Raw genomic sequence first — 23,054 nt, 5'->3', positions numbered from 1 at the left:
TAGTCCTACACCCACCTATGATAGTTAGGTTAGAGTTTATACTCATTGTTCGACTGATAAGTCTTAGTTTCGCACCTACATCCAAAAGACGAGGGTAAGTCTTTGTATTTATGATATTTTGTATTTATTTATTGGCACGCCGTGGCATCGAATTCTTGCGCAGTAGTACTATGACGTCATAGACGTTAATTGTTTTCTGCGCCATTGGACTTTGCGTGTCAGACCATCGGGGTTTGGCACAGACCATCGGACTTTGGCGTGACCATCGGACTTTGGAGTCCCATCGCACTTTGGAGTCCTACATATATATATATATATATATATATATATATATATATATATATATATATATATATATATATATATATATATATATATATATATATATATATATACTACTTAGAGTTATGTCATATGATTGCAAGAGAATATTTCAGTGGATATAAAGATAAATATCTTGGACAGTTGTTAGTTATTAAATTATTGAATACTGACTTGTTATTATTAAATACTGACTTATGAATCTGAATGGATTTATTATGATCTCGATAAACATAGTGATACACTATCATGACTATATCGATTTTGCTGTTTCAGAGTTTAATGAACATTTTGATGACAGTAACACCCTAAAATAAAATCCGAGATTCCTCTGACTCTAACCCCTGCTTTTATATTATGACTTGTGCGGGGGAGATCCGAGATTCATAGTCATAATATAAAAGCGGGGGTTAGAGACTCTCCCCCGCACAAGTCATAATATAAAAGCGGGGGTTAGAGTCAGAGGAATCTCGGATTACCTTTACGTAACATCTAAATAATTTTCAGATAACTATCTAAAATTTAGGATTATTTATTTTAACAGGTCCAGTCCAAAGACTATTTCTACCTACGTAGTTATTAATAGCTACTTAGGTATTTAAAGCTACCAAAAGTAGCTATTTTTACCTACTTTATATAATTTCTGCATTTTGCGGCCCAAAGACCAAACGGCGCAACATGGTGATTACCATATCTTTTGATACTGTCACAATAATGATGAATACGACAAAATTTTGGCCAAAAAATGATTACTTCCTGAATCGGCAATTTTACATTAGTTTCTATGCAAAATTGATAATAAACGAAGTTGTCATTTTTTGGCCAAATTTTTGTCATATTCATCATCAGTGTGACTGTATCAAGAAATTATGTGCTCACCATGTTGCGCCGTTCCTGCATTTGGCCACAAAATGCAAGTAAAGCAGAAAGTAGGTAAAAATAGCTACTTTGGGTAGCTTTAAATACCTAGGTAGCTATTAATACCTACGTAGGTAGAAATAGTCTTTGGACTGGACCTGTTTAATTAAATTAATTTTCCAAAAGTTTAAAATGCAAAGATAAATCACAAGCAAGTGTAAATCAAATACAAATGTACTAGTATCTGCATATAACCTCAGATTTGAAAGCGGAGGATATAGGCCTAACTCATTATCTGGGTACGTGGAAGACAGAAGTAACGTATTACAAAAAAAAACCCGCACGTGGCCCCATATGATGTCAAGTCGAAAAGTCAATGTGCATTTCGATAAATAAAGCATGTAAGACAACAAAACGCTAACGAATACCGCTAAATGAATTAACTTTTGAATTATTATCATTAACGTTCTGTGTTTTTTACGTTTTTTAACTTGCACAAGTTGCAGAATGAAATATACACACCAGAATGAAATATACATACCTGTCAAGCAAACAACCTGCTAATTTTAAAGTTGTATGCAAAGTTTAACTGTTCTTTTAAGGTACTCCATCGCTCATAATGTTCTCCTATATAAATTTTTTCTTTGTTTCTTTCTCTTTCTGATAGTCTTTTTCTTTCTTTTCTTTCCGACAAAGTAAACTGGCATCCAAAAGGTCGACCACGTTTTCTCGATGCCATGTTGTTTACCGTTTGCGTCATCGTCACTTGATCATAAATATTCAAAGAGAGGCATTACTTTCCTTGCAGGAAAATAAATAATTATGATTTAATATCTTTTTAAACCGAACGACTTCAGATGTGTAATTAACAGCATTTTCGTAACTTTATTTGAGAAACAAAATAAATAGATTTCCCCGCTTTAATTCAACTGGTTTCATATAGCGTATATTACTTTAAATTATTGATTTCAATAGCACATTGAACAATGAATCCAATATATTGAAATAATTATTTCAAAAGTTGCGGACGCGGTGAAACTTTTCTTTCAATACTGGTAGTATTTTAATAGTGGTTGAAACCTATGGTTACCATATTGAAATGCACTTTCACCCACTATTGAATAATTATTTCAGTAGTGCTGGTATTTCAATAGTTGTTGAAACCTATGGTTATTATATTTAAATGCAGTCTCACCCATTATTGAAAAAATTATATCAATAGAGGTCGTATTTCAATAGTGGTTACTAACTATGTTTGTTATTGAAATGCACTCTCAACCACTATCGATATAATCATTTCAATAGTAGTCGTATTTCAATAAAGGTTACTAACTATGTTTGCTATTATAATGCACTCTCAACCACTATTGATATAATTATTTCAATAGTGGTCGTTTTGCAATAGAGGTTACTAACTTTTTTTGTTATTGAAATGCACTCTCAACCACTATTGATATTATTATTTCAATAGTGGTCGTATTTCAATAGTGTTTACTAACAATGATTGCTATTGAAATGCACTCTCAACCACTATTGATATAATTATTTCAATAGTGGTCGTTATTTCAATAGTGGTTGCAACAATGGTATACTTGAAAGTATTGTGGCAAAGTAACAGTTAAAAATCTGTAGAATAGTAGATTATTTTCAGCTTATATTTAGTCCCTCCTTATAGAAGATAAAGGTAGGGTAGATTTTATTGTTGTTGTTGATGATCGACTTCCTCCTAATATGTAACGGGGTGGGGTGGGTATAACACCTAAAAATGTGCTACGTAAAGCTATGGGCTAGTGTAAAATACACATTCTAATGCAAAAACTGTACATGTAGACATAACCTTTTGATTTAGCACACATTATTCCTTATATTTCTTAATTCTTGTTTTACTCCACTCTAATATTCAGTTCTGAGTATATTTTTCTGAGAATTTAATATGATAATCAGAACAAAATTTTCATTTTTGTAACGTCTTCTTTATATTGTATCATAATATGAAAAGTTAATGGAAGACCATTTCTTTTTTATGTCCCCGTAATCGAAGATTTCGGGGGTGTATAAATTTATCGTGTCCGTCTGTATGTCTGTCTGTCTATCTGGCGGTCTGTTTGTCCGCAAAAACTTTAACCTTGACCATAATTTTTCATTTATTGGAGCTATGACTTTCATATTTAATATTTGCATTTCGTGTGACAAGACCTTACTTCGGGTACCACCAAATTTGACCTTTTGACCTTTACCTTGGAGTTTATCCCATTTTACACAAAATGCAATTTTTTTTATTTTATTTTTTTACTTGTAAACGATAGATACTAGTACACTCATACTCCACATATGTATTTTTTGGGGCATTACCTTTCACTGCATACTAAAAACTTTGACCTTTTGACCTTAACCTTGGAGATTTCCGTACTTATGAAAAAAACTTTAACCTTGGCCTTTTGAACGGTAAAGGCTCTAGGGTTTTCATACTTCACATATGTAATCCTTTCTTAAGAAACCTTTCTTAAGAAACCATCAACTTTGACCCCTTGACCGTTGAGTTTGACCTGCCTTTCAAAAACTTATCCTCAGCCATTACTTTTGAACACGTGGTGCAAGGGCTTTCCTATTTTGCAGTTGTATTTCTTGTAAGACCCTACTTTGGGTACCAATATATTTAAATTGCATTTAAGGAAAGTTTAATCTTCGCTTTGTTGCCATACAGGGGCATAGCTGTTTCACAAACACATATTTTTATACTATATGAGGAGTTGCGGATAAGAGATGGATACCCCAAAGCGTAACAGACGGACGGACGAACATCCCGATAACTAAATATCCTCCCGCTTTTCAAGCGGAGGATATAATAATATATAATACTGTTGATTTTTTCTGTCAGTACGATGATTTCCACCATCGAAAAACAATGTTTACCTAACCCTTTAGGGTCGATAAATCTTTTACTCTTTAGATTCTGAATCAGCGCATTAACCTTAAAAAATAGCTATAATTGTTTAATGTTATGAGATCAACATATCATCAATTTATTCCCAATTAGCTCAGGTTAGCATTTTGGCCAATATGCTTCTTTATCTATTTTTTTGTTTGCCCCCTAAAAATTTCAGCTTTGATCCACAGGGAGTCATTTTTCTACGGGGGTCATTTTTCTTCACGTGGGTTCTGCAAATTTTTAGGGTGGTGACACTTTTTTTACGGGCAAAAGGGTCATTTTTCGACATTGAATAATAACCGGGGGTCATTTTTCGCCCTAAAATATTGATCGGGGGTCATTTTCCGCTGTCAAAAAATGACCCCCGGTCATTATTCGATGGGAGTCATTATTCGTCTTTACACCGGCTTATGTGATACTGTTCAAGACATGGTGTCAACCCCATAGTCGCCATTTTAAAGCTACGTGTAAAAATATAGTTCTTACTCTCAACCGCTTTTGAGTTAATATAAACGCTAAATAAAGCAACAAAAATAAAACAAAGTTTTATCTAAATAAATAAACATGTTTAGTACCTTTGAAAACTTCAGTCTTAAGTCAAAGAACATAGTTCATTATTGTAAGGATTTTTGATAATCAGTGTTACATGTATCTTAGTTATGTTCTAAATTCACCAGTTCAAACGAACATAAATTATTTATAAATAAAACTCAAAAACACTTTATATAGGAAGAGCTCGCATGCGCGAGTGCAACAGACTTTAATGAAGTGTATACAGTATACAAAGCACAGTCTTTAGCTTAACTTCTGAAATCCAAATCATTCTACAAAAGAAAAAGAAACAAATAAAGCGACAGTCAACATTAAAACGAACATTTTGACGTGTACAGTATATCGATCGTACTGGAAGGGGTGGGTGGGGTGGGGGATAAGTCTGTTGCAATGTAGCAGCGAACTTCGAATAACTTAAAACACCCGAAAATCTACCTTATACGTGTCTGAATCATGCGTAGCACGGATTCAACCTATTCACCCGTAAACAAATAAACAACCAATCGATCTCCTTTATCGATGGACTTAATCTGCATACAAAACAAACACACGTGTTTTACCATAACTTTTATAAATATATTTCTCTACACATACGAAGAAAAGCAGGAGAGGGAACCAGACTGGCCTGTTTGTTTATTTTAAAGCTGACATGAATTCTTAAAAACGCAACTTTTTCATCTATGTACGACTTGTTTCATACCAACTATAGCCGTATTCCGCCATATTTCTTCCAGATACCTTGTCTTATTGTAACGATATATACCCGAATGCCCTCGTTACACTTGAATGATTTTTTGGCTTGGCTATCGACTTGTGCACATCTCCGATGGTAAAACATTTGAAAACACATGGGTTGATTAAGACATTTCAAAACCACACAACATAATAATCATATTTCTGAATAATTATAGATTTGAATCAAATGTAATAAAAAAAAGAAAGAAAATGCAAGTTTGAAAGAAAGATTTAGTTGCACGAGTACGCATTTTTACACTGCGCCAATTTAGGCAGAATAAACATGAATAAAAAGCACTAAAACCCGTAAGCACACTTTGAAATTATTATCATTTGAATGGAACAAAATAATCAGCGTCTTTGATTTCAGGTTTTATGCAGACTTTGATGCATGTCGAGAAAACGCGTCGAACGCTGTAAACGTACCCATACCTGGTAATAAAGTCACTGCATCGGTTCGAAGATGTGCACAAGTCAAGTGAAATACACCCTGAATTCCATTTATTGAAATATGCATCACAAAAAAGAAATAAACTCCATAAAAACTCAATAAACACACTGTATCTACTCCGTACAGTCTAGCGCGTCGATACACTTAGTCCGTGCTGATCAGATTTTGGTCAGGGAAAATATCACAAGTAGAAAAGAGTGGAATTTGCGCGGCTGAAATGGGGGGGGGGGGTCTAAAGTATAATTATAACGGCTTCATAAGGTATAACTGAAAATTGTCTATCTAGTTCTAATACACATTCTTTATATAGTCTGCAGTTGTTTTGCATCGCAAAATTCATTTGTCAATTACAACTGATTATTTTAGTACTAATCTCAAATCTAAACCAAGTAATTTGATATACGGTAAATATTTAGTTCAAGACTTAAAAACATTAACCAGAATACAGAAGTTTATGTGTGCATCTGTACGTTCTTTAACACACACGCGGAAAAAACATCCCCCTTTTAGACTGATATAGAGGCATTTGTATTTTAAGGGCGGTGGGGGGGGGGGCAGAAATAATTGACATGGCCGTTACCTAAATATTCCTGGAAGACAGACATTTCTGCCAATTCCATTTTTGAAGATTTTTTATTGTCTCACTCCGACCACAAAGTATGAACATTTTTGCGGAATGTGGCTGTTTTATAATTATTACAGGAAGTCTTTCGAGATTTCAGTATCCCTGTCTGACAGTCTAGTTTTTTTTTAAAAATAAAAATAATTTCTGTTGCAATATTTGGGAGATACTTTTAAAAACCTTGGTAAGGAAACTTGGAACCTGGTGGAATACAGATAATATTTGATTACTCTTTTATTCATTGAACTCTCTCGCTCTCTCTCCTCCTGTAACCATCTGTAAGCGCAATAATAGATATAAAATCATATGTATTTTGTGCTGTACCATTTATTAGACCTTGGGACAGATCAAAGATTTTTTTTTGTCAGGCGGGGATGTCGAAACTTGTTCAAAAATTGAAATAATAATTTTACTTTTGACAAGAAAATAAACCTAAACGCCGAAATTGAAAGGAAAAAGTCTACATCATAGGAATGGGAACATTGGGAACTTTCTCAAATACATGTACCTTCTCAGGTAAGGAATCTGAATAAAAATTATTTAGACAAGAGGTATAAAAAAGCTAATTTTTGGTAGAATGTGGAACTCTCATCGGTAGTTTGCTTTCCCTTCCTATATGCTTCGACTATTAATAATTTATATCCAACCCAGATATTTCCTGACATGCAAAAAAAACCCCGTAAACTCGCCCAAACTTAAAAAAAAAACCTATTTCGGGGGGGGGGGGGTAGCCGATGACTTCTAATGCTTCAAACCTTAGCCTTTTCATACCAATTTAACACAAATTCGCGTTTACCAGGGAGTCTGCGTTTTCCGAGGGGGTTCCTACGTAACTTTTTTTCTTGCTTTAGTAAATAAATTTGATAACCTTGCAAATCCCAGGGGAGGGGAAGGCATGGCACTCATGCATAGAATCACAACACAGCCACTTCAATTTATATTGATGGGGGACCTCCAAAATCAGTTGACAAGCAAAAAACAAAACAAAACAAAACAAAACAAACACAAAAAAAAAAAAAAAAAAAAAACCTAAGCACCACACTCTATACAATCCTTTTTGGTAGGGGATAAAGGAGGCTTCCTGTAACTTTTCTGTTCAGTACATTACTTTTGAATGCTTGAATCTGCGTATTTTCCTGCAAACAAAAAAATGTGGAGGGAGCTTCAAAATCAACATTTTAATTTATTTAAAACTGGGGCAAAGATTGTCAGAAAAAGTGAGCCCCCCCCCCCCTCCATCTGCATACTACGGGAACATTTTAAACTTTTATCTTTACCGAATCGAAATATTTCATGCATACTTCTTAAAGTTAGTTACTTCTGAAAATGGTCCAAAAATGGTGAAAAAGTTCGCTGGAATCTTCCTTGCATGTTACTTGTGGCTGGTCGAAGCCCTTAGATAGGGTTACCAAGACAAGATAGAATTTGTCCCCATTGTAATTTAAAAGAACTCAGAGGTGAGTTTCATTACATACTAAAGTGCAGCTCGCTACTTTCAGAAAGAATGCTATGCTTAACAGAAAAAAAGCATAAAATTTCAGAATGTGATTAATTTTAAACACATTATGAATAACAATAAACACTGTTTCCTGAGAAAATTGTTCTCGTTTATAAAGAAAAAAAAATAAAATATGCCCCGCCTATATTACCATACTTCACATTTATAGCAACGTACAATTTTTTGGTTTCGTTTCTTATTCACGCATGCTTTATAGATCTACTGTTATGTATAAAATCACCTATATATTTTGTGATTTTTGTATACTGTTGTAAAATGGTGAAGAGATTCAAATAGTTGATTGAAAAATGATTGAAGGTACGCGGAGGAAAGCAAATCCGCGAAAATTTACAGATCTAGAAAACTGAAATGACAGAGATTTTTTTTATTTCTTCAAATTATTCATATTATTAGACGTATAAATATCTATACTCTATATTACAGAAAAAACATTCTCTCTCTCTCTCTCTCTCTCTCTCTCTCTCTCTCTCTCTCTCTCTCTCTCTCTCTCTCTCTCTCTGTATGTGTGTACAAAAATAAAGGCCGGGGGTTCCAATCCCTGGAACCCCACTCCACCTCTGTATCCGCCAATGAATTCTATTTTGATTATTCATGTACCATAGAATCAAACTCGTTTATTGTGTATAAAATTATGAAAATAAGTTTAAATCAAGTTATATAAGGTCTTTAATTAAAAAAAAAAATTAATAAATAAAGCCAATACACATTATTTATAATGAAAATATTTGATCGAAAAAGATCCGATCTTTTTCAGAGAGCGTTATGCATTTTTTTACCCCCCCCCCCCTCCCCTTTAACGGGAGAATCTCGTCAAAGGATGAATGATTCGTAATGTTGCATGCTATAAAATAAATTTAATGTAATTAAGCCATGTCTAAAAATTTTGTTTACATTTACATATACAGACAAGAGTAATATTTATTTTTGAAAAAAAAATTGCACTTTTTCAGTCAACCAAAATGCCAGTAAGCTTTCCACCTTTGAAATTTCCCCTGACCAAATAGACTATCGTCGTGGACCACGTGTGTCCAAGTGCTATGTGGTGACAATTTTTTACTGTTCAATTAGCAATGGATTACATGAATTCTGAGATGCATATTTCAATAAAAGTAAAATAGGATATTTCTTTCGACATGTGCACATCCCTGTAACGATAGCAGTATTCAGGTAAATATCTTTATCATTGCGTTCGATGCGTATTCTCGACGTCGACATGCGTGCGTGCATATCCAAACGGCTTTTGCTGTTTTCCGTGTTATTTTTTCTAAATTGCAGCAAATACATTCAAAAATAATTTACTTCTCAGTATAGTTCTAGTTTTTGTTAACTTTTAAAACATGTATTTGGTCAGTTTATGGATTTATGACAACTATGCTATCGGAGATGTGTACATGTCGACAGCCAAGCTAGAAAATCACTCAAGTGAAACAAATGCATCAGGCTTTATATAACAGGTACAGGTGGCCAAAAATTTTCAAGTAAATATGGCGGATTCGAAGAAATATGGCGGACAAAGGCGTACAGGAATGTAGTAAGTCGTACAAAGATGAAAAATGATGCCTTTTTAAGAGTTCATGTCAGCTTTAAGTTGCGGTACTAGATTAATTCTGATTCTGACAAAATCGGACCGTGGTATTAGGATCGAAACTCACTGTCAGTGTCTTATCATTTATATTGATAGTTTTAAAATGATTTTTTCATCAGAATTTTAAATCTGATATTCTTTTTTTATCTGTTAATACAATATAAACGTATGATTCATGTAATTAAAGAAACTCATAATGATTCTTCTCTGTAAATGAGCCCGGCTCTCTGTACTTCTGAGTACTTTGATTTTAAAAGTCTGGCTGTCGGTCTATATGTTTGTCAGTTTGTCATTCCAACTGTGTATAGTACATTCATTTCAAGATAGTCCTGTATATCAAAATTGGAACTTTAATATTCAATTATCTATATCATATCTCCCTGTTTCTGAATAGAAACCCAATGTTTTTCAACCTGCTCAATGTTAACAAGGTGGTACTGTGGTTCTGTATTTAGTTTTAAATATTCAACTAATGTAACTAACTCCGCCCTCATTCTGATGCACTTATTGTTTCATTGGTGTTTCAGAAATTAAAACTATTGATAAGCTGATTTCGTCGGTATAAATTAAGTTATATATATTCAAAAGTAGTTTAAACATCCATTCTTCTGACCTACTGAAGTTGAAACGTCCATGAAAGCAATCATGGCTACTTGTAACAAACTCCTTTCCCCCCGTTTTTTCATGATGGCTGTCTTATTGGAAAGCGTGATTGCAGGCTCCTACCGTAAGTATATATCTAGCAGATCTGGCTTTTGATGAGAAAAAATCAGACAGTGAATTTCTATCAGAGTCTAACGCCCAGTCCCTGCCCTTCTGTTCTGCTCTGTGTGGCTTCTCCTGTGGCTGTTTTGGGTTTAACTCTAAACATAAGAAGTGCCGCGTCTACAATCCGTGTAATCAAACAGAAATTGCTGTAGCTGAAGATGGATGGAGGAACTATTTTCCTGAAGGTAATATCATTAATAAATTTATACTTATATATATAATGATAAAATAAAAAAAACATAACACCAAAATAACATTACGTGTGTGGATTTATACTTGTCTATATGTTTTTATAATAATTTATATTAGTATTAAATTCAGAAGGGTACAATTCCATGAAGTAGAGTATTAATATACAATATTTATACAGCTCTTCCTCGAGACTGCCATGATCTTCATGTTTAGGGTCAGATAGAGTCCGGTGTTAACCAAGTTTATCCTTTTGATAATACTACGTCAATTAATATTCAATGCAAGTTGGAGACAAATGGCTCATGGTGGACGGTCAGAAACCCCTCTCTCTATTCTCTCTCTCTCTCTCTCTCTTAGAAAATTTACACTGCAAATTGCAGTTTAACAACTATAAAATTATGAATGCTACAATGTGTTTCAATAAGATATTTTGTAGGTGATCCAGCAGCGTAGGAGCGGAAATGTTAGTTTTTATAGAACGTGGGCAGAGTACAAAAACGGATTTGGAAATGTGGAAGATTCGTATTGGAGTGGTATATGTTTATTTTTTATCATTTCTTACAGAGTAATTACTTTGTTTTCACACAATTTCTTTTATTTCAATTTCGTTATCAAGATTTCGATAAATAGTTTCACTTATTTATATAGGCAGTATACATATATAATCATATCTACCTCTTTAAATTAAATTTTGATCATGTAGTTATATATATTAATAAATTGATTCCTTTTGGTGTGCAAGGAAATTGCATCCCAGAATGAAATACATGTAGACTGACATTCATTTAACAAGAAGGAAGGGGAATAAACTTTGTCAATAAATTATTTATAGGAAATGACGTAATACATCGACTTACCAAGGGAAGGAACTCCTCCCTCTACGTCTCTATCACACTGACCAATGGGACAAAGCTCTATGAATTGTACAACCAGTTCTCTGTTGGAGATGAAGCGAACAAATACAGACTTCTTCTTAGAGGGCCAGCTACCGGGACCCTGGGTAGGTAAAGGGAAAAACAATGTAGAAATGACTATCAATAAAGAGAGAGAGAAAGAGAGAGCAGAGAAAGAGAGGAAAGAGAGAAGGAAAGATATTTTTTATCTGGTGACAGGTACACAACTCTGAGTAGGTACGTATTGGGAGGAATATGTGGCCATCAATGTTCTGTAAGTAAGATATATTTGAAAAATAACAGACCTTACCGTAGGAAACCCCCCAGACTTACACTGACATTAATATTACTAGGGATATTGTATAACAAAGCTCAGTGTGAGTATTGTGTGTTGTATAACAGATCTCAGTGTGAGATGGTTATCGTAAAGTAACTGAGCAGATACCGGTATGTTGTAGCTGGGAAAGAGTCAATGACTTGCAAAATGAAATATAAGAAGATAACTAACAGTATTCACGCTCAGAAGTCCATAAAACAATGCATAATTGGAGTGGAGCTAATGTAGACCTCAAATTTAACATCAATGTAATTATTCTTTGAATATTTCTTCTTTATATGTATAATTTAACCAGATTAAATCTTCAGAAAAAAATATATGAATAAAATATAATTCAATGCAATTGTACCTGATGGTCGAGAGATAAAAGAGATTGTCATGATGATAAAACCTCACTGACTTTTTATATCTTTCGTATTGAAAAATGTATATTTAAGCTTGAACATTTTACCCCATCCATAAGAGTTATTTATAGATGTTATACAAAATTTTATTCATTTAAAAAGACTTTTTTGGTATACGATAATGGCTTGACATAATGATTTTATCGATCTAATATGTAATAATCTGATAGATCTAAATTATTTTTTTGTAATGACTTAATGCATATGAGTTATGTCCAAGACACGATGTAGTTACGATATCGACACATTACTTTTTTATAGTTTACTATAATATTTCTCTATCCTTGTGTGTTTGTTACAATACTTTCTGTTTTAAGAAGTCTTCCTTACTGTCAATATCCACGATATCGTGCTGATATCAAATCATGATTGTTCATAGAATAATGGTTTCCATCTACAATACTAGTATTGTATTAACATGTATTACTTGAACACTATCTTTTATAAAATTATCATATTTTTTTTAATATTCATGCTAATAATGAATGAATTTGACATCACTTGTGACCTGTAAAGTTATATTATACCTCATTGTGAAAATAAATTCTACAAATAGGATCGATATCGATACGATATCGTCATGGTATTGTCGATATCGACGACATCGACATAGCACAAAGTCTCATATATGGTACCAAGTATTTCAAATTGATAGTGCTCATCACGATCGATATCGATACGATATCGACATAATATTGTCGATATCGACATCGAATTCGTTCTGGGACATGTATGGAGTTAATGCATATGTTTATTATATTCTGAAAATAGTGTTATAATCTTACTACCTTAAAAAGATAATAGTATTATTCTTCCTACATAATAAAAATTTTGTTTTTATATTATTATTTGTATATTATTATTAAGCTTACCAATATCAATAAGTATAGGAATAACAAAGAAACTGCTTATTTCTATAGGCATGAATTTGACATGCTGATCTCCGTGAAAGGTCAAAGAATCGAGGAGAAGCTTTAAGCAGTGGCTCTTAAATAAGAAATGAATTTCAGTTTTGAAGATTCATGACGACATGAACTATGACACTTCACGCCGGCATAATTTATGAAGCACGTTAGCTCCTAATGATAAATATGGCGACACGAAAAGTTGTAGTTCATGATCGTGTATCTCAAAAATATACAAAAATTAAATTCATTTCCTACATTTACAGCAAATTTCTTATTAGTTACAATTCAACTTCATTTTAAAATCAAAACAGTGTGCAATATAGTTGTGAAGTCAAGTACGGTATTATGACGTAATAATGGAAAAATTCATGCTCACCTATACTATTTCATGAGAAATTGAACAAAATTCTATTTTGTAAGGAATGTTCAAGACAAATAAATGGAAATATCGATATTTATCAGTGAATCACCATACATGTAGTTACATTATATGTAGATTTAATTTCATATACAAAACTTTCTCGTTGCATGCCCATGTAGTTTGTTTATAAAGATGTTTATAACATGTATATGATTTTATTTTGTCGTTATTTACGTTGAACACCTTGCAAGTGCAACTTAATTGGCGAAAAATAAAAATTCGCGCTCACATTAGAGAGTTTGAAATTAGAAGAAACTTTTATGTTATATGGATTTATATTTCAGTGTTAGGGAATAATAAAATATAACATTTGGAGTAAAAGGTGGATTGATAGTGCTATGCTTGAATGTAGAGAAATATTGTCCGAATGTGCACAGTAAAACGCCTTTAATTGTTTTATATAATTTACTATATGGGATCTGTTGCGTTTTAATCAAAAACTAAAATATAAAACCACAAGAAAAATAGATTGTCGCCCGGGAAATGAATGAAGTAAACAATGGTAATGAGACATTATCATCAAATCGCTTCGATATGTGTGAAAACGACATTTGTCTGCATCATGGATACGATAATTGAGAAGGTTTTGAAAACTTATATATAGCCGGATGAAGATAGAACAAAAACCATTACCTCTTAAACTTGATCAATTCCTCCAGTAAATGTTGACTGTATAAAGTATAATTTGAAATCAGACATTTCGTCTATGGTCGATATAATTACCTTGTCAGCAAATACAATTTATCATTGAGTCAAATGCTGACTGACGTTTTTCATACTATTTGTTAGTCCGTTATTTATACACTGAATTGACAATGGATTTTTCCGTTATTTCCTGTTCATGACAAGGAGCATACGGCGTGTGTGACCGGTCAGCAGGGGATGCTCACTCCCCCATGGTACCTGATCCCACCTCTGATGTTTTGGAGGTCCGTGTTTGCTCTGCTCCTATTTTGTATTGTTTTATGGACTTTGAGATTGAATACTGTTTGTTATTTCCATATCCTTCTACACATGCATTCACCGCCTATTTTCAAAAATATATTTTACTGAAAGAATATAAAATACGAACTGCATACGTTTTTATGTGATAAATAAAACTCGATCTTCTAAAAAAAGGGGGGATTTGTCGTTTTTTCGATAGAACATGATAAGCAGCTTTATATATTAAATATGAAAAAGCATATATTTTTGATCCACTTGATGGAACTTAATATATTAATTATCTTGTAATTTTTAAAAGTTAAGAATATTCTATAATCTTAATTTTAATGTTTAGATAACTTTCAATTCTGAATAGATTCTCCCACCTCAATCCCATACACCAAAACTTCAACTTATATGTATAGAGCAGCCCGGTCATATAGTCTCTGCAGCTAAAAATTAATACCTGTTGCAATGGCTATTCAATTATAATTCTAACATGAAAAAAGATTGAAAGAGGGATTTTTTTTAAAAAAGAGAAAAACATTTGTTTAAAAGTCAAAAAAAGTGGGAGGTTCAAAGCATTGATTTTTTTTTAAATTATGAAATTTGAAATCTGGTTACTGTGTCTTGACCATGAGTTCCTAGAATCCGATTATTCCGAGTTACATTGGTGCAATTATGAGACAAAATGTTTTTTTAAAAATGAAATGTATGCAATATACGGAGATAACAAACAGTATTCAAGATCAAAAGTCCATTATACAATACAGAATAGGAGCAAAGCAAATACCAACCTCCAAAACATTATAAGTGGAATCAGATGCCATGGAATACTGATAATCCCCTGCAAACCGTTCCAACCCGCCGTGTGCTCCTTGTCATGGTCAAGAAATAACAGCTTTTGAAAATTGAACGATTAAAAGGGTCTTGACATAAAAGCTCTATTGTATAGAACAGGGAATTTAAACAAAAATATTTCCTTAGCTCAGAAAAATACTTAAATTTAATTATAAAACTTTAAGCAAACTTATGTACAGCGAAGTCGATGGGTTTCTTCGTTTATTCAGTAGATTCAAAGAATCAATATAATTACAATATAAACGTTTGATGGGATGTAGATTCTTGGAAGAGGATTCACGAAATCCTAGCCGTAAATCTGTACTGTTAAGTATGAAGGATAAGGAAATAACGAACAGTATTTAATATCCAAGTCCATAAAAGAAATAGGAGCAGAGCAAACATGGACCCCCTAAACATCAGAGGTGGCTTCAGGTACCATAGAGGAGTGAGCATCCCCTGTCGACCGGTCACATCCGCCGTGTGCTCCTTGTCGTAACCGTGAATTAACGAAAAAATCCATCGTCAATTCAGTGTATAAATAATGGACTAACAATTAGTTTCAAAAACGTCAGTCAGCATTTGACTCAATGAGTCTTTAAAACTCCGCAGATGCCATTAAGGACATAAAGGGCAATTTACGGGGTACGATATTCTGTGCATTGTTTCGGAGAATTTTATCACTTTCAAGCATTGATTCGATCCACTACCTTTCATTTCCTACCGGGTAATTCTTGACGCATAACCGTCCTTTATATTTTATGAACCCAACCCTTTATAATCTCCTCTTGAAACCAATAAATATGTCTGTCTTGCATTTCTATGGCATCCGACAAAAGTCATAACAAGCGAAATCAACGAACAGTTGTCTTTCACGAATAATAATAATTGAAAAGTGTTACTTCTTATCATTATACCCCTTGCTTGAAAAGCAAGGGGTATATAGCAATCGGGATGTCAGTCCGTCCGTCTGTAATGCTTTATGGTACCCATCTCTTATCCAAAACTCTTTTTATACCACTGAATGAAATTTGATAAATCTTTAAAAGAATCTTTATTACTTCTTGCAATTGTAACCTCCTATTTTAATTCTTTTTTTCCGGACACATACGAGGGCCATTTCCAAAGTTCTGGCATATGTTTATTAAAAAATTAACCGTTTTACTGAAATTATTGAGTTTGATATCATTGAAAAGATCAGAAAAATATACATATATTGTGACAACTCACGTTATAATTTTTATGACGTAATAAATCCGAAAATGACGTAAGAATCTAGAATGTTTAGCATCCTGAAGAGTCGCGTTTTTTATTAACATGAGACGATCGTATAAGTGCTGCTAAAAACTTATTTGAAAAAAAAAATATTTCAAAGAAAATTTTAATTTGCAAAGAGGTAGAGTAGGACTGTGATATTGTTTATAAGCAATTCCATTATTCATTGTATGGTTTGTTTACGATCACGGTTTATGTCCGGTTATGATATCATTGACATTCAATTAAGAGTTTTATTTACATGATACGGCTGAACTTTCGGTCTTTTATATAGCTCTCCGTTGTTTGAAATAAAACATGTCCTGTTTATAAAACTGAAGTATATTAATGCCGTTTTCATCAAATAAAATTTAGAGTAACAGGACTCTAATTTCCGTTTACGAATAAAATGTACTAAATCTTGTCCCTGACTTGATTCCCGCGTATTTTTTCATATATCATAAATCAACTTCGGTGCCCCAAAACTCGCGAGCTCACAACTGCTTTTGACTTTTGAATCCAAAAAATGAATATAAGTTAAACAGACATGTGAAATCTTATCTATTTTCCTTGCATTAAAATTTGCGAATATGTGGATGTGAGGTGGGGTTACAACTGCGCCGCCGCCATTTTGGATTTTATGAGAACATATGGGACACACTTAACTTCTCTTGAGCCTTCGCTCGATTCCACAAATCAGGTTAAAACACCTGACGAATTTATGCCATCAAATTTTGTAAAACTACCGCCTATTTTTCTTTGATTGTCAACGTGGTCTTTTTTTTTAGTTAGATCTCTTTTGCGCAATAGTTTGAGCGAAAATCGATAAAAAGTTTGATACTCGCTAAAACCATTTCAGAACAAGAAGATCTTCGAAAAAGATTGTATGATTGATATTATATTGTTTAAAGTCCCTCTTGAGAATTTTTCACTCATATGGAGACGTAACCGTATGCCGGTGAAAGGCTTCAAATTTAGACCTATACTCGGCACTCAGGGCCATTGAGCAGTGAGGGTTCTTTATCATGCCAGCGCCTACCATGACACGGGACCTACGTTTTTAAGGTCATTTCCGAAAGACCCGTGACTTTCACTTCTGATGCCGAGCGCTTGGCGACGGAACAGTCGCTACCTTTTTTACGTCTTAGGTTGGACGCGGCGCCGGGAGCGAAAATCGAACCCGGGCATCCCGATCACGAAGCGAACGATCTACCACTAGGTTACCGTGAACGGTCTCTTCGAAATATAATGCTATACCATATGATAGATTGTAGTCCATGTAAACATTCCACCAACTGGCATTTGCGTCCGTTGGGTTGCGTCCGAGTAATGAGCAAATGTTGTCTTGAAAATTTTAATTTGATCAAATTGTGTCTTTTGTTACGTCATTTTTATGGTCAATTTGCTAAATATTCTAAATTCATTTTCGGAGTAATCACATCATAAAAATTATAAAGTGACGTCACAATTTGTATATATTTTTCTGATCTCTCCAATGATATAAAAACTCAATAATTTCCATTAAACTGTTAATTTTTTATTAAACAGTTACCTGAACTTCTGAAATGCCCATCGTATGTTGGGCTTCGCATAGCTAAACATGGATTCTGCCATTATGTTTATATAGAAGGTCGGAGTATCATTTAGTGAGCTCATGTCTAACAGTACCTCTAGTTTTCCTTTTCAATTAATGGTCATCGCAATAGGAGGTGTCTTAAAAACATCTATCTTAAAATTTGAAACAGATGCGAAGAGTTTTAGCAAGTGTTATCTTATGATGTACAGTAATCTTGCACAAAGCCCCATTAATCAATACACATTGTATACAGAGCGAGCACAGACCTCTGAAATCTGGCTGGATCAGGTGTCATTGAGCAGTAAGCCTCCCTGTCGACTGTCATACCCGCAGTGTGCTCTATATCATGATCAGACAAACCAAACTGAAATCTTAATCAGCTATAAAGCGTGAATTAGCTATAAGTAGTTTCATTAATGAGAATAGCTTGGAAAGGCTATTTCAAATGAAGATATACATGTATCTATAATAAATGACAAATCATCATTCATTGTTCCGCAAAAGGATAAATAACAAACTTTAAAAAATGCAACAGAGGGATAGATTTCACCATCAGACTTTAAAGACACGTTTTACTTAAGTCTGATTGCATATATTTCTGGTTAAGAGGACAGTGAGATAGAGTGTAGTATATTGTAGGCTTTAAGTCGTATATTGCAAAAACAGCAGTAGAGCAACAAAATTAATACGGAAATTTCACTTTGCAGTTATACAGGGATAACAGTGTCAGCTGAACTATTCACATTTTGTCTAGTATAATGTAACATGATTCTTTTTATTTCACACGGGAAGAGTTAAATTTTGACAACGATTTAAAAAAATGCACAAATTTATTTGAGGAAAAAAAAAATTCTATTTGAGGAAATTTGAGGAACTAAAATGAACCTAAAATAACTGAATTTTAAAAAAAATAACCAATACATGAACATTTAAATCTCTAAAGTTGCCTTTGATGGGGAGTATACTTTTCAACACTTTACAAACCACTCTTCCTACGATTCATTGAAGTCAAGGACTTTTGTTATCATAGACAGGTGTTTGGGTTTTTTTCCATGAAAATCGAACCCGTAAATATGCTATGTATCCTATCATTAGTCATTTGCCAATTTATTTTGTTAAAATATATTTTGTTTGGATTTGTACACACAAGTACTCTGAAGTTGATATAAAAGATTCTTGAGTTTTTGATTGACAATACCTAGTGGCTATTTATGGAAACATAACAACAAAGTTTTATAATAATATTTAAAAATGTTGTCTTCAAATTTCAGTCTTTAAATTAAATATGTACATGAAGCAATATACCTGTTTCACCTGCATACGGAGTTTGTATCTCTCGGGTAATTCGATACGCAAGAGCATGCTCTTTATATGAATAATATCTTAAAACAAGACAAGTTATTGACAAACAGGTTGATGAAACAAAAAATTTATTGGAGAGTTTTCCTTGTAAATTTGTACAAGCTTTGCTTGAGTTATGTGCACTGTGGCGTGATAATGAAACAAAGATTCAAATAAAATATGTTATAGTGAGGCATGGTACACGTGGTATGAAAAAAGATTTATTTTATTGATATAGAATTTTTTATGGTTTTATGTTATTAATGTACACAAATTATTCATTAGTTGAGTTGCTATTAACCAATTATAAGGGTCGGGTTATAAGAAATGAAAACAAGCATATGTGTGTTGCGAAATATATCTAAGAAATGAATTTAATTGTTGAAGATTCATGAGGTTATGAACTACGACGCTTCACTCCGGTGTAACGACGATAAGTGATCCTAGTAGAAAAATGTCCAACTTTTTTGTAGAAATAATGGCCTTGGAGTCATTTTTCTCCGTGTGCATTGTAGAACATTTACCCCGTATAATAATAACCCCTTGTCATTTTATTTTTATGCAGAAACATTGGTTTTGACAGGAATGTTCTTGTTATGCGAATATATACTGGTCATACCAAGCAGCCTTATGATATGAGGTGTTCACTTCTGAAAGCATTTAAGCTTAAATTACAAAATCAGAGTTATGCTAATATCTAACATTAATAATACAATCTGTTTTATCCCAATTGAAGGAAGACAATGTTTATATACAAAATGTTCTATGACTAGGGGAGCAAAGATACGCGCATATATAGATTTGTTTATTATAACTTATAAAGTAAGCTTCTACAGTAGGTGTCAATAAAATCTTAGCAAAATGAGGGTTGTCACATAAAAAAAAAAATAATTCACGAAAAAAAAAGTGTTTGGCATAAAAAATTGACACAAGTAATATCATGTTTCCTCTTTCTATATACATGTAGTTACATGTGGTGATTTTTTATAATAAAAAAATGCAGGATTATGAAAAAGTTTCAGTTTACACATTATTTTTTTTCTACGTATGATAGGCAATATTAACACATTTGAATTTGCTAGTGAAATTAAATAGATCTAGAACTATACAAAAATTAGATATATTGTAACATATTGTGTTAGAATCAAGAACCATTGCGTGGTCCCTTTAAGCTTATATAATGTGGCGAGTTTTTATGGTAACTGGGTTGTAACCCCCTCTTTAAAGCTAATTAATTCCTTATGGCAATGCAAATGCATGTCTTTACTATACAAAATTAAGCGTTAACGTTTGCTGTGTAACACGAAGTTGAAGAATTTTAAGGATAAAAGTGAAAAGTAAATTTCATCGAAAATCATAGATAGGAGTTTACACAGTATTTAATAATGGGTATTTTCATGGTCATTGTTATACTTGTACGTACAATCATCAAAAAGAATATTGTCCATATTTCTAACGTACACGTAGAAAATAACGTATATAAACGAAACATATTGGTACTTTTATGCCCCTAGATCTAAGATCAGGGACATATTGTTTTTTCTTCTCTTCTGTCATACATGTATATACATATATATTTACATTTCCAATGTCTTTTTCCGAGATAAAATTACCAATTGTAAATGTAATTGATTTCCTCGTGAATGTTTTGGCGCGGTTCCAAAAAAACCACGTGCAGGGCGGGACAACACCTAGAGAGAAGCAGGCTTGGAGCCCATGGATTGGCGGAATCAAAGCATTTAAATATAAGGAATAACTGTCAGATTTTTCGAATTCATGAAGATGATCAATGGATTGGCTTGTGTGATAATTTTATGCATAAACGCCTTCGGCGTTTATGCAAATTATCACACAAGCCAATTTTATGCATAAACGCCTTCGGCTTTTATGCAAATTATCACACAAACCAATCCATTGATCACTTCATGAATTCGAAAAATAAGACAGTTATTCCTTAAATAAATGGAAAGTAAATATTTAAAATAAAGCATCAAAATCATTAAAGAAATAAATCTTATATATATATACATATATATATATATATATATATATATATATATATATATATATATATATATATATATATATATATATATATACTCCGAATACTTACTTAAGTTCGGAGGAGTTAATAATACCAACTTGGGTGCTGATGTTTCGTTTCCGTATTAATTTAATTTTTTTGGTAAATATTTTGCTATTTTATGATAAAGATGAGTACTTTTATTGGAAATATAGCAGAAATAGAGGGGAATTTTATTTTGTTAAAAGAAAAATTATGATATATATTTTTGACAGCACCGAAGTAGGGTATATAAATGGCACTTAAGTTAAGACCCTACTTAACTCCAGTTAAGGGCGAAAACTGCAGCAGTCTTAATTGTCTCAAAATTCATGGATGTACTTCAGCAATAGATTTATCAGGTTTCAGGTTATAAATAATCAATAAAAATTTAAAGTCTTATTAAATTAATTTTCTTGTCATGTTTTTGTGTTTATTATTCTCCAAGATTTTTTTAAAAAGGAGACGAACTCTAATCTTCGCTATATTTTCTTCTTCTTCTTTTTTTTTTTAAATTGTATCTATGACAATACTAAAAGTTATACTGTGTAAATACTTGAAAGATCAAGAGGATTTTAAAAAATAATAATGAAAGAGACACTAATATTTCAATTGAAATTCATCAACAAAAACTTTTTAATAACGCTGCTACGATATATGCGTGCCGAGGAAAAAAATGTAAACAAAGAGTTGTTGCTCTTTACGACCTACATTATATATAAATGAAAGTACTGACAGTACCTGGCAGAAATTTGTTAAGTAAACATAATATTCTTTAACAATTTATTTGAAATCCAGAAAAATACAAGCGATTATTATGCACATTTTTTTTCTACAGAACTCACAGCGCATTTAGGTTATCCATATGCGGATTAAAAATAATTAAATTATGGAAAACTTAATGTTGAATAACAATGATTTTCTAGTACATTTAATACACTTTGTATATAAATAAATGGGGAAAAAAAAGTTTTTTACGGGAATTATTTTTTGCATATTAAAGATCGAGGTTTTAGCGGTCGGTTTTCCTCAGGTATTAAGTTTTGTTGTAGGGTGGAGCTTAATTAAGTGACTATGAATTAAGTTATTTTGAGTCTAAAAACTATTATGATTAAAAGGATGTTATGTATGAGCACTAACATTCAAACAAGCAGAAATAGGGAATAAGGAGAGGGCTACAAATTTTTTGTTATTTAAAAAAATAATGGTAAATACATGTATATAAAATAAAAGGCCTTGTCATTGTTTTCATTTTTCAGGAGCATTTTTCAATATCAAAATTATTTTTTTTATTAATTTGTTCATTGAAATTTTGTAGAAGGTCTAAAGATTATGTATTTAATATAAAGTGTTCTACAAGTTTCATGCATTTTATTCCATCCGGTAGAACAACATTTAAAGGATTTTGTGTCAAAATATACTTTTTTTAAAGAAAAGCGTGGGAAATACAAACAGGATTAATTTTGTGAAATGAAGAAACGGATAGATTATCTTTTATTTTGATTTGCAGTACATTCACTCTCCAAAAAAAATTTATGCACACAATATTTTAAAATTCATAA

Source organism: Saccostrea cucullata, unplaced genomic scaffold (genome assembly GCF_032062105.1).
Source record: "Saccostrea cucullata isolate Sc308-1 unplaced genomic scaffold, CSIRO_AGI_Scuc_v1 ctg2564, whole genome shotgun sequence".
NCBI lineage: Eukaryota > Metazoa > Mollusca > Bivalvia > Ostreida > Ostreidae > Saccostrea > Saccostrea cuccullata.
This window is presented reverse-complemented; position numbering follows the sequence as displayed.